The sequence below is a fragment of the Hyla sarda genome, unplaced genomic scaffold, assembly GCF_029499605.1.
Source record: "Hyla sarda isolate aHylSar1 unplaced genomic scaffold, aHylSar1.hap1 scaffold_271, whole genome shotgun sequence".
In the NCBI taxonomy this organism is placed as follows: domain Eukaryota; kingdom Metazoa; phylum Chordata; class Amphibia; order Anura; family Hylidae; genus Hyla; species Hyla sarda.
In genome coordinates, this window is record NW_026609407.1 from 288,866 (window position 1) to 301,771 (window position 12,906).

Sequence of the window (12,906 nt, forward strand, 5' to 3'; positions counted from 1 at the left end):
GGGTTATGGATTGCATTTAAAAAGGCCCCGTGGGAGTGCAATGGGCCCCTGTCTTGCTGCTTAGCAATAATGGTATGGGTTTAGGTTCTGCTGTGTGTACTGGTGGTTGACTGCCCCCCAGCCCAGAGTGTGCATGGAAAATTGTCTGGCAGCCTCCCTGACAGCAAGCAGTGATAGTGCCCATGAAGGGGACCTTGTTGGGCCCGCCCCTTTCACGGTTATCGCTTCTCGGCCTTTTGGCTAAGATCAAGTGTAGTATCTGTTCTTATCAGTTTAATATCTGATACGTCCCCTATCTGGGGACCATATATTAAATGGATTTTTGAGAACGGGGGCCGATTTCGAAGCTTGCTTCCGTCGCCCTATGCATTGACCCGATATGGCAGTATCTTCGGGTACAGTGCACCACCCCCTTACAGGGTTAAAAAGAAAGATTCCTACTTTCATTGCTACCTGCTTGCTGGCTAGCCAGCTAGCCAGCCCTGTGGGCCTTGCTGCTGCTGCAGCCAAAAAACAAAAGGTGGTGCTGCTGCTGCTTCTGCTGCTTCTGCTTCTGCTTGTGTCTGGCCCCTGTTGGAGCGTCCAGGCACAGGACTTCTGCTGCTGCTGACTAAATGGCCTCCTTAATTGGATCATTTGAGTAGCCAGCACACCTGTGCAGGTAGGGCATGACATGATAGGCAGCTGCCTTGATAGCGGGTGGGTGCTGAATGTTCCTAATTGACAAAATAAGATTAATGCTTATGAAGAAATATAAAATCTCATCCCTTCCCCAATATCGCGCCACACCCCTACCCCTTAATTCCCTGGTTGAACGTGATGGACATATGTCTTTTTTCGACCGTACTAACTATGTAACTATGTAACATAACATGGGGGGGGGGGGGGGGGGGGTCTCCTGGCTGTTCACACAGGTGTGTCATTGCTGTACATTGACCATGCATTGCTTCTGTGGTATTGCAAAGGCAAAGACAAATGCTTCCAGCCATCCATTGCACTAATGGATTGGTCATCAGCTGGCTGTCTATGTCCCGCATCAATATAGACCAAAGTACAGAGGGTTAGGCTATGCTATTGTGCACCTACCTGATGCATCAGAAGGTGCGAGGCCCTTGCTAAATTCTGTGCACAGACTTTGAGATCTATGCTTTAGACTGTATCTAAACCTGCTCCAACATGGACTGACATTCTGGCCTACTTTCAGCCGATGCGACTTGTCTGTCGCTGAACAGTCGCTTTTTATGTATTCAGCACCTATGTATAATGTTGTAAAAATGCTCTAGAAGCTAAAGTCGCAGAAATGTCACACATATTTGGCCTGCAACTTTCTGTGCGACAAATTCAGACAGGAAAAATCAGTATAAATCCTTAGAAAATTATCCCCCAGTGTCTCCATCTGCTGGCGGTATTGAATAAGCATTGCTGCACTGATGGGGTATGCATTAGACGAAAAAAAAGAAGAAAAAGAAGAATAATACGCCCAGAAAAGAGGCGAAAAGGAGAAAAACGTAAAAAAACGTGAAAAAAAAGTAAGAGGAAGAGAAGGGAAAAAAAGGTGGAAATGGGTTTAAAAGTGATTTCGGCGGAGAATATATATATATATATATATATATATATATATATATATATATATATGCGCACACACACACATAGATATAAACGTATTCTCCGTTGAGATATTGCAGCCGCTGCTGTGTCCAGGCCCAGGAGCCTTAGCACTGTGCTGTGATGTCACTCAATACCACTGACATCACTAGGTGTAAACAACATCTCTCCTTTGCTGTGTATGTGACTATGGAGCTGTTTGGTGATGTCGTCTATTACGGCCTTCATAGAAGCAACAGGAGATTGTTGCATCCATCTTGAACCCTCAGAACTACAGTGCTATGATGTCACTCACTTCCACAGGCCTTGCAGAGTGTAAACAACAACAACCCAGCTTTGTTGTGTATGTAACCAAAGGGATTTGTGATGTCACCTAGAACCTTCACAGCAGCGACAGCTTTATGAGGAGCATCAGCACTGCTCTGCCTGAGCAGAACCATCACCGCCATAGGTTGTCAAATAACCCGGATTTAACCCACACAGGTAAGTCCAATGGGGTGCAGGCATGTCCTCTATGCTTACAGCTTCCCGTGGGTGTTGGTTTGATACCGTTTGGGGACAGCCAAGGAGGCATCTGCAGGCAACAAAGGTAGGTGTGTGCTTGTGTGTGTGTTTCCTATGCAGATCCTAAGCCCAGTGTCACATGCAAGTAGGAGGAGTAAGAAGGGTTCCTGGCAAATCCGGGTTATGGATTGCATTTAAAAAGGCCCCGTGGGAGTGCAATGGGCCCCTGTCTTTGCTGCTTAGCAATAATGGTATGGGTTTAGGTTCTGCTGTGTGTACTGGTGGTTGACTGCCCCCCAGCCCAGAGTGTGCATGGAAAATTGTCTGGCAGCCTCCCTGACAGCAAGCAGTGATAGTGCCCATGAAGGGGACCTTGTTGGGCCCGCCCCTTTCACGGTTATCGCTTCTCGGCCTTTTGGCTAAGATCAAGTGTAGTATCTGTTCTTATCAGTTTAATATCTGATACGTCCCCTATCTGGGGACCATATATTAAATGGATTTTTGAGAACGGGGGCCGATTTCGAAGCTTGCTTCCGTCGCCCTATGCATTGACCCGATATGGCAGTATCTTCGGGTACAGTGCACCACCCCCTTACAGGGTTAAAAAGAAAGATTCCTACTTTCATTGCTACCTGCTTGCTGGCTAGCCAGCTAGCCAGCCCTGTGGGCCTTGCTGCTGCTGCAGCCAAAAAACAAAAGGTGGTGCTGCTGCTGCTTCTGCTGCTTCTGCTTCTGCTTGTGTCTGGCCCCTGTTGGAGCGTCCAGACACAGGACTTCTGCTGCTGCTGACTAAATGGCCTCCTTAATTGGATCATTTGAGTAGCCAGCACACCTGTGCAGGTAGGGCATGACATGATAGGCAGCTGCCTTGATAGCGGGTGGGTGCTGAATGTTCCTAATTGACAAAATAAGATTAATGCTTATGAAGAAATATAAAATCTCATCCCTTCCCCAATATCGCGCCACACCCCTACCCCTTAATTCCCTGGTTGAACGTGATGGACATATGTCTTTTTTCGACCGTACTAACTATGTAACTATGTAACATAACATGGGGGGGGGTCTCCTGGCTGTTCACACAGGTGTGTCATTGCTGTACATTGACCATGCATTGCTTCTGTGGTATTGCAAAGGCAAAGACAAATGCTTCCAGCCATCCATTGCACTAATGGATTGGTCATCAGCTGGCTGTCTATGTCCCGCATCAATATAGACCAAAGTACAGAGGGTTAGGCTATGCTATTGTGCACCTACCTGATGCATCAGAAGGTGCGAGGCCCTTGCTAAATTCTGTGCACAGACTTTGAGATCTATGCTTTAGACTGTATCTAAACCTGCTCCAACATGGACTGACATTCTGGCCTACTTTCAGCCGATGCGACTTGTCTGTCGCTGAACAGTCGCTTTTTATGTATTCAGCACCTATGTATAATGTTGTAAAAATGCTCTAGAAGCTAAAGTCGCAGAAATGTCACACATATTTGGCCTGCAACTTTCTGTGCGACAAATTCAGACAGGAAAAATCAGTATAAATCCTTAGAAAATTATCCCCCAGTGTCTCCATCTGCTGGCGGTATTGAATAAGCATTGCTGCACTGATGGGGTATGCATTAGACGAAAAAAAAGAAGAAAAAGAAGAATAATACGCCCAGAAAAGAGGCGAAAAGGAGAAAAACGTAAAAAAACGTGAAAAAAAAGTAAGAGGAAGAGAAGGGAAAAAAAGGTGGAAATGGGTTTAAAAGTGATTTCGGCGGAGAAATATATATATATATATATATATATATATATATATATATATATATATGCGCACACACACACATAGATATAAACGTATTCTCCGTTGAGATATTGCAGCCGCTGCTGTGTCCAGGCCCAGGAGCCTTAGCACTGTGCTGTGATGTCACTCAATACCACTGACATCACTAGGTGTAAACAACATCTCTCCTTTGCTGTGTATGTGACTATGGAGCTGTTTGGTGATGTCGTCTATTACGGCCTTCATAGAAGCAACAGGAGATTGTTGCATCCATCTTGAACCCTCAGAACTACAGTGCTATGATGTCACTCACTTCCACAGGCCTTGCAGAGTGTAAACAACAACAACCCAGCTTTGTTGTGTATGTAACCAAAGGGATTTGTGATGTCACCTAGAACCTTCACAGCAGCGACAGCTTTATGAGGAGCATCAGCACTGCTCTGCCTGAGCAGAACCATCACCGCCATAGGTTGTCAAATAACCCGGATTTAACCCACACAGGTAAGTCCAATGGGGTGCAGGCATGTCCTCTATGCTTACAGCTTCCCGTGGGTGTTGGTTTGATACCGTTTGGGGACAGCCAAGGAGGCATCTGCAGGCAACAAAGGTAGGTGTGTGCTTGTGTGTGTGTTTCCTATGCAGATCCTAAGCCCAGTGTCACATGCAAGTAGGAGGAGTAAGAAGGGTTCCTGGCAAATCCGGGTTATGGATTGCATTTAAAAAGGCCCCGTGGGAGTGCAATGGGCCCCTGTCTTGCTGCTTAGCAATAATGGTATGGGTTTAGGTTCTGCTGTGTGTACTGGTGGTTGACTGCCCCCCAGCCCAGAGTGTGCATGGAAAATTGTCTGGCAGCCTCCCTGACAGCAAGCAGTGATAGTGCCCATGAAGGGGACCTTGTTGGGCCCGCCCCTTTCACGGTTATCGCTTCTCGGCCTTTTGGCTAAGATCAAGTGTAGTATCTGTTCTTATCAGTTTAATATCTGATACGTCCCCTATCTGGGGACCATATATTAAATGGATTTTTGAGAACGGGGGCCGATTTCGAAGCTTGCTTCCGTCGCCCTATGCATTGACCCGATATGGCAGTATCTTCGGGTACAGTGCACCACCCCCTTACAGGGTTAAAAAGAAAGATTCCTACTTTCATTGCTACCTGCTTGCTGGCTAGCCAGCTAGCCAGCCCTGTGGGCCTTGCTGCTGCTGCAGCCAAAAAACAAAAGGTGGTGCTGCTGCTGCTTCTGCTGCTTCTGCTTCTGCTTGTGTCTGGCCCCTGTTGGAGCGTCCAGGCACAGGACTTCTGCTGCTGCTGACTAAATGGCCTCCTTAATTGGATCATTTGAGTAGCCAGCACACCTGTGCAGGTAGGGCATGACATGATAGGCAGCTGCCTTGATAGCGGGTGGGTGCTGAATGTTCCTAATTGACAAAATAAGATTAATGCTTATGAAGAAATATAAAATCTCATCCCTTCCCCAATATCGCGCCACACCCCTACCCCTTAATTCCCTGGTTGAACGTGATGGACATATGTCTTTTTTCGACCGTACTAACTATGTAACTATGTAACATAACATGGGGGGGGGGGGGGGGGGGGGTCTCCCGGCTGTTCACACAGGTGTGTCATTGCTGTACATTGACCATGCATTGCTTCTGTGGTATTGCAAAGGCAAAGACAAATGCTTCCAGCCATCCATTGCACTAATGGATTGGTCATCAGCTGGCTGTCTATGTCCCGCATCAATATAGACCAAAGTACAGAGGGTTAGGCTATGCTATTGTGCACCTACCTGATGCATCAGAAGGTGCGAGGCCCTTGCTAAATTCTGTGCACAGACTTTGAGATCTATGCTTTAGACTGTATCTAAACCTGCTCCAACATGGACTGACATTCTGGCCTACTTTCAGCCGATGCGACTTGTCTGTCGCTGAACAGTCGCTTTTTATGTATTCAGCACCTATGTATAATGTTGTAAAAATGCTCTAGAAGCTAAAGTCGCAGAAATGTCACACATATTTGGCCTGCAACTTTCTGTGCGACAAATTCAGACAGGAAAAATCAGTATAAATCCTTAGAAAATTATCCCCCAGTGTCTCCATCTGCTGGCGGTATTGAATAAGCATTGCTGCACTGATGGGGTATGCATTAGACGAAAAAAAAGAAGAAAAAGAAGAATAATACGCCCAGAAAAGAGGCGAAAAGGAGAAAAACGTAAAAAAACGTGAAAAAAAAGTAAGAGGAAGAGAAGGGAAAAAAAGGTGGAAATGGGTTTAAAAGTGATTTCGGCGGAGAAATATATATATATATATATATATATATATATATATATATATATATATGCGCACACACACACATAGATATAAACGTATTCTCCGTTGAGATATTGCAGCCGCTGCTGTGTCCAGGCCCAGGAGCCTTAGCACTGTGCTGTGATGTCACTCAATACCACTGACATCACTAGGTGTAAACAACATCTCTCCTTTGCTGTGTATGTGACTATGGAGCTGTTTGGTGATGTCGTCTATTACGGCCTTCATAGAAGCAACAGGAGATTGTTGCATCCATCTTGAACCCTCAGAACTACAGTGCTATGATGTCACTCACTTCCACAGGCCTTGCAGAGTGTAAACAACAACAACCCAGCTTTGTTGTGTATGTAACCAAAGGGATTTGTGATGTCACCTAGAACCTTCACAGCAGCGACAGCTTTATGAGGAGCATCAGCACTGCTCTGCCTGAGCAGAACCATCACCGCCATAGGTTGTCAAATAACCCGGATTTAACCCACACAGGTAAGTCCAATGGGGTGCAGGCATGTCCTCTATGCTTACAGCTTCCCGTGGGTGTTGGTTTGATACCGTTTGGGGACAGCCAAGGAGGCATCTGCAGGCAACAAAGGTAGGTGTGTGCTTGTGTGTGTGTTTCCTATGCAGATCCTAAGCCCAGTGTCACATGCAAGTAGGAGGAGTAAGAAGGGTTCCTGGCAAATCCGGGTTATGGATTGCATTTAAAAAGGCCCCGTGGGAGTGCAATGGGCCCCTGTCTTGCTGCTTAGCAATAATGGTATGGGTTTAGGTTCTGCTGTGTGTACTGGTGGTTGACTGCCCCCCAGCCCAGAGTGTGCATGGAAAATTGTCTGGCAGCCTCCCTGACAGCAAGCAGTGATAGTGCCCATGAAGGGGACCTTGTTGGGCCCGCCCCTTTCACGGTTATCGCTTCTCGGCCTTTTGGCTAAGATCAAGTGTAGTATCTGTTCTTATCAGTTTAATATCTGATACGTCCCCTATCTGGGGACCATATATTAAATGGATTTTTGAGAACGGGGGCCGATTTCGAAGCTTGCTTCCGTCGCCCTATGCATTGACCCGATATGGCAGTATCTTCGGGTACAGTGCACCACCCCCTTACAGGGTTAAAAAGAAAGATTCCTACTTTCATTGCTACCTGCTTGCTGGCTAGCCAGCTAGCCAGCCCTGTGGGCCTTGCTGCTGCTGCAGCCAAAAAACAAAAGGTGGTGCTGCTGCTGCTTCTGCTGCTTCTGCTTCTGCTTGTGTCTGGCCCCTGTTGGAGCGTCCAGGCACAGGACTTCTGCTGCTGCTGACTAAATGGCCTCCTTAATTGGATCATTTGAGTAGCCAGCACACCTGTGCAGGTAGGGCATGACATGATAGGCAGCTGCCTTGATAGCGGGTGGGTGCTGAATGTTCCTAATTGACAAAATAAGATTAATGCTTATGAAGAAATATAAAATCTCATCCCTTCCCCAATATCGCGCCACACCCCTACCCCTTAATTCCCTGGTTGAACGTGATGGACATATGTCTTTTTTCGACCGTACTAACTATGTAACTATGTAACATAACATGGGGGGGGGGGGGGTCTCCTGGCTGTTCACACAGGTGTGTCATTGCTGTACATTGACCATGCATTGCTTCTGTGGTATTGCAAAGGCAAAGACAAATGCTTCCAGCCATCCATTGCACTAATGGATTGGTCATCAGCTGGCTGTCTATGTCCCGCATCAATATAGACCAAAGTACAGAGGGTTAGGCTATGCTATTGTGCACCTACCTGATGCATCAGAAGGTGCGAGGCCCTTGCTAAATTCTGTGCACAGACTTTGAGATCTATGCTTTAGACTGTATCTAAACCTGCTCCAACATGGACTGACATTCTGGCCTACTTTCAGCCGATGCGACTTGTCTGTCGCTGAACAGTCGCTTTTTATGTATTCAGCACCTATGTATAATGTTGTAAAAATGCTCTAGAAGCTAAAGTCGCAGAAATGTCACACATATTTGGCCTGCAACTTTCTGTGCGACAAATTCAGACAGGAAAAATCAGTATAAATCCTTAGAAAATTATCCCCCAGTGTCTCCATCTGCTGGCGGTATTGAATAAGCATTGCTGCACTGATGGGGTATGCATTAGACGAAAAAAAAGAAGAAAAAGAAGAATAATACGCCCAGAAAAGAGGCGAAAAGGAGAAAAACGTAAAAAAACGTGAAAAAAAAGTAAGAGGAAGAGAAGGGAAAAAAAGGTGGAAATGGGTTTAAAAGTGATTTCGGCGGAGAATATATATATATATATATATATATATATATATATATATATATATATATGCGCACACACACACATAGATATAAACGTATTCTCCGTTGAGATATTGCAGCCGCTGCTGTGTCCAGGCCCAGGAGCCTTAGCACTGTGCTGTGATGTCACTCAATACCACTGACATCACTAGGTGTAAACAACATCTCTCCTTTGCTGTGTATGTGACTATGGAGCTGTTTGGTGATGTCGTCTATTACGGCCTTCATAGAAGCAACAGGAGATTGTTGCATCCATCTTGAACCCTCAGAACTACAGTGCTATGATGTCACTCACTTCCACAGGCCTTGCAGAGTGTAAACAACAACAACCCAGCTTTGTTGTGTATGTAACCAAAGGGATTTGTGATGTCACCTAGAACCTTCACAGCAGCGACAGCTTTATGAGGAGCATCAGCACTGCTCTGCCTGAGCAGAACCATCACCGCCATAGGTTGTCAAATAACCCGGATTTAACCCACACAGGTAAGTCCAATGGGGTGCAGGCATGTCCTCTATGCTTACAGCTTCCCGTGGGTGTTGGTTTGATACCGTTTGGGGACAGCCAAGGAGGCATCTGCAGGCAACAAAGGTAGGTGTGTGCTTGTGTGTGTGTTTCCTATGCAGATCCTAAGCCCAGTGTCACATGCAAGTAGGAGGAGTAAGAAGGGTTCCTGGCAAATCCGGGTTATGGATTGCATTTAAAAAGGCCCCGTGGGAGTGCAATGGGCCCCTGTCTTGCTGCTTAGCAATAATGGTATGGGTTTAGGTTCTGCTGTGTGTACTGGTGGTTGACTGCCCCCCAGCCCAGAGTGTGCATGGAAAATTGTCTGGCAGCCTCCCTGACAGCAAGCAGTGATAGTGCCCATGAAGGGGACCTTGTTGGGCCCGCCCCTTTCACGGTTATCGCTTCTCGGCCTTTTGGCTAAGATCAAGTGTAGTATCTGTTCTTATCAGTTTAATATCTGATACGTCCCCTATCTGGGGACCATATATTAAATGGATTTTTGAGAACGGGGGCCGATTTCGAAGCTTGCTTCCGTCGCCCTATGCATTGACCCGATATGGCAGTATCTTCGGGTACAGTGCACCACCCCCTTACAGGGTTAAAAAGAAAGATTCCTACTTTCATTGCTACCTGCTTGCTGGCTAGCCAGCTAGCCAGCCCTGTGGGCCTTGCTGCTGCTGCAGCCAAAAAACAAAAGGTGGTGCTGCTGCTGCTTCTGCTGCTTCTGCTTCTGCTTGTGTCTGGCCCCTGTTGGAGCGTCCAGGCACAGGACTTCTGCTGCTGCTGACTAAATGGCCTCCTTAATTGGATCATTTGAGTAGCCAGCACACCTGTGCAGGTAGGGCATGACATGATAGGCAGCTGCCTTGATAGCGGGTGGGTGCTGAATGTTCCTAATTGACAAAATAAGATTAATGCTTATGAAGAAATATAAAATCTCATCCCTTCCCCAATATCGCGCCACACCCCTACCCCTTAATTCCCTGGTTGAACGTGATGGACATATGTCTTTTTTCGACCGTACTAACTATGTAACTATGTAACATAACATGGGGGGGGGGGGGGGTCTCCTGGCTGTTCACACAGGTGTGTCATTGCTGTACATTGACCATGCATTGCTTCTGTGGTATTGCAAAGGCAAAGACAAATGCTTCCAGCCATCCATTGCACTAATGGATTGGTCATCAGCTGGCTGTCTATGTCCCGCATCAATATAGACCAAAGTACAGAGGGTTAGGCTATGCTATTGTGCACCTACCTGATGCATCAGAAGGTGCGAGGCCCTTGCTAAATTCTGTGCACAGACTTTGAGATCTATGCTTTAGACTGTATCTAAACCTGCTCCAACATGGACTGACATTCTGGCCTACTTTCAGCCGATGCGACTTGTCTGTCGCTGAACAGTCGCTTTTTATGTATTCAGCACCTATGTATAATGTTGTAAAAATGCTCTAGAAGCTAAAGTCGCAGAAATGTCACACATATTTGGCCTGCAACTTTCTGTGCGACAAATTCAGACAGGAAAAATCAGTATAAATCCTTAGAAAATTATCCCCCAGTGTCTCCATCTGCTGGCGGTATTGAATAAGCATTGCTGCACTGATGGGGTATGCATTAGACGAAAAAAAAGAAGAAAAAGAAGAATAATACGCCCAGAAAAGAGGCGAAAAGGAGAAAAACGTAAAAAAACGTGAAAAAAAAGTAAGAGGAAGAGAAGGGAAAAAAAGGTGGAAATGGGTTTAAAAGTGATTTCGGCGGAGAAATATATATATATATATATATATATATATATATATATATATATATATGCGCACACACACACATAGATATAAACGTATTCTCCGTTGAGATATTGCAGCCGCTGCTGTGTCCAGGCCCAGGAGCCTTAGCACTGTGCTGTGATGTCACTCAATACCACTGACATCACTAGGTGTAAACAACATCTCTCCTTTGCTGTGTATGTGACTATGGAGCTGTTTGGTGATGTCGTCTATTACGGCCTTCATAGAAGCAACAGGAGATTGTTGCATCCATCTTGAACCCTCAGAACTACAGTGCTATGATGTCACTCACTTCCACAGGCCTTGCAGAGTGTAAACAACAACAACCCAGCTTTGTTGTGTATGTAACCAAAGGGATTTGTGATGTCACCTAGAACCTTCACAGCAGCGACAGCTTTATGAGGAGCATCAGCACTGCTCTGCCTGAGCAGAACCATCACCGCCATAGGTTGTCAAATAACCCGGATTTAACCCACACAGGTAAGTCCAATGGGGTGCAGGCATGTCCTCTATGCTTACAGCTTCCCGTGGGTGTTGGTTTGATACCGTTTGGGGACAGCCAAGGAGGCATCTGCAGGCAACAAAGGTAGGTGTGTGCTTGTGTGTGTGTTTCCTATGCAGATCCTAAGCCCAGTGTCACATGCAAGTAGGAGGAGTAAGAAGGGTTCCTGGCAAATCCGGGTTATGGATTGCATTTAAAAAGGCCCCGTGGGAGTGCAATGGGCCCCTGTCTTGCTGCTTAGCAATAATGGTATGGGTTTAGGTTCTGCTGTGTGTACTGGTGGTTGACTGCCCCCCAGCCCAGAGTGTGCATGGAAAATTGTCTGGCAGCCTCCCTGACAGCAAGCAGTGATAGTGCCCATGAAGGGGACCTTGTTGGGCCCGCCCCTTTCACGGTTATCGCTTCTCGGCCTTTTGGCTAAGATCAAGTGTAGTATCTGTTCTTATCAGTTTAATATCTGATACGTCCCCTATCTGGGGACCATATATTAAATGGATTTTTGAGAACGGGGGCCGATTTCGAAGCTTGCTTCCGTCGCCCTATGCATTGACCCGATATGGCAGTATCTTCGGGTACAGTGCACCACCCCCTTACAGGGTTAAAAAGAAAGATTCCTACTTTCATTGCTACCTGCTTGCTGGCTAGCCAGCTAGCCAGCCCTGTGGGCCTTGCTGCTGCTGCAGCCAAAAAACAAAAGGTGGTGCTGCTGCTGCTGCTTCTGCTGCTTCTGCTTCTGCTTGTGTCTGGCCCCTGTTGGAGCGTCCAGGCACAGGACTTCTGCTGCTGCTGACTAAATGGCCTCCTTAATTGGATCATTTGAGTAGCCAGCACACCTGTGCAGGTAGGGCATGACATGATAGGCAGCTGCCTTGATAGCGGGTGGGTGCTGAATGTTCCTAATTGACAAAATAAGATTAATGCTTATGAAGAAATATAAAATCTCATCCCTTCCCCAATATCGCGCCACACCCCTACCCCTTAATTCCCTGGTTGAACGTGATGGACATATGTCTTTTTTCGACCGTACTAACTATGTAACTATGTAACATAACATGGGGGGGGGGGGGGGGGGGTCTCCTGGCTGTTCACACAGGTGTGTCATTGCTGTACATTGACCATGCATTGCTTCTGTGGTATTGCAAAGGCAAAGACAAATGCTTCCAGCCATCCATTGCACTAATGGATTGGTCATCAGCTGGCTGTCTATGTCCCGCATCAATATAGACCAAAGTACAGAGGGTTAGGCTATGCTATTGTGCACCTACCTGATGCATCAGAAGGTGCGAGGCCCTTGCTAAATTCTGTGCACAGACTTTGAGATCTATGCTTTAGACTGTATCTAAACCTGCTCCAACATGGACTGACATTCTGGCCTACTTTCAGCCGATGCGACTTGTCTGTCGCTGAACAGTCGCTTTTTATGTATTCAGCACCTATGTATAATGTTGTAAAAATGCTCTAGAAGCTAAAGTCGCAGAAATGTCACACATATTTGGCCTGCAACTTTCTGTGCGACAAATTCAGACAGGAAAAATCAGTATAAATCCTTAGAAAATTATCCCCCAGTGTCTCCATCTGCTGGCGGTATTGAATAAGCATTGCTGCACTGATGGGGTATGCATTAGACGAAAAAAAAGAAGAAAAAGAAGAATAATACGCCCAG

At 46.3% G+C, this 12,906-nt stretch overlaps 6 non-coding genes across 6 annotated transcripts; all 6 read left to right on the top strand.

Moving 5' to 3' along the window:
* The first annotated feature begins 220 nt into the window (after positions 1–220).
* LOC130325288 (U2 spliceosomal RNA) lies at positions 221–411 on the top strand. Its single transcript, XR_008870135.1, has one exon. It is a non-coding gene; the product is annotated as a U2 spliceosomal RNA (small nuclear RNA).
* A 2,097-nt stretch (positions 412–2,508) lies between these two features.
* On the top strand, positions 2,509–2,699 carry LOC130325289 (U2 spliceosomal RNA). Its single transcript, XR_008870136.1, has one exon. It is a non-coding gene; the product is annotated as a U2 spliceosomal RNA (small nuclear RNA).
* A 2,086-nt stretch (positions 2,700–4,785) lies between these two features.
* Positions 4,786–4,976, top strand: LOC130325290 (U2 spliceosomal RNA). Its single transcript, XR_008870137.1, has one exon. It is a non-coding gene; the product is annotated as a U2 spliceosomal RNA (small nuclear RNA).
* A 2,098-nt stretch (positions 4,977–7,074) lies between these two features.
* Positions 7,075–7,265, top strand: LOC130325291 (U2 spliceosomal RNA). Its single transcript, XR_008870138.1, has one exon. It is a non-coding gene; the product is annotated as a U2 spliceosomal RNA (small nuclear RNA).
* A 2,092-nt stretch (positions 7,266–9,357) lies between these two features.
* On the top strand, positions 9,358–9,548 carry LOC130325292 (U2 spliceosomal RNA). Its single transcript, XR_008870139.1, has one exon. It is a non-coding gene; the product is annotated as a U2 spliceosomal RNA (small nuclear RNA).
* A 2,092-nt stretch (positions 9,549–11,640) lies between these two features.
* On the top strand, positions 11,641–11,831 carry LOC130325293 (U2 spliceosomal RNA). The gene has a single exon (XR_008870140.1). It is a non-coding gene; the product is annotated as a U2 spliceosomal RNA (small nuclear RNA).
* The last annotated feature ends 1,075 nt before the right edge of the window (positions 11,832–12,906 follow it).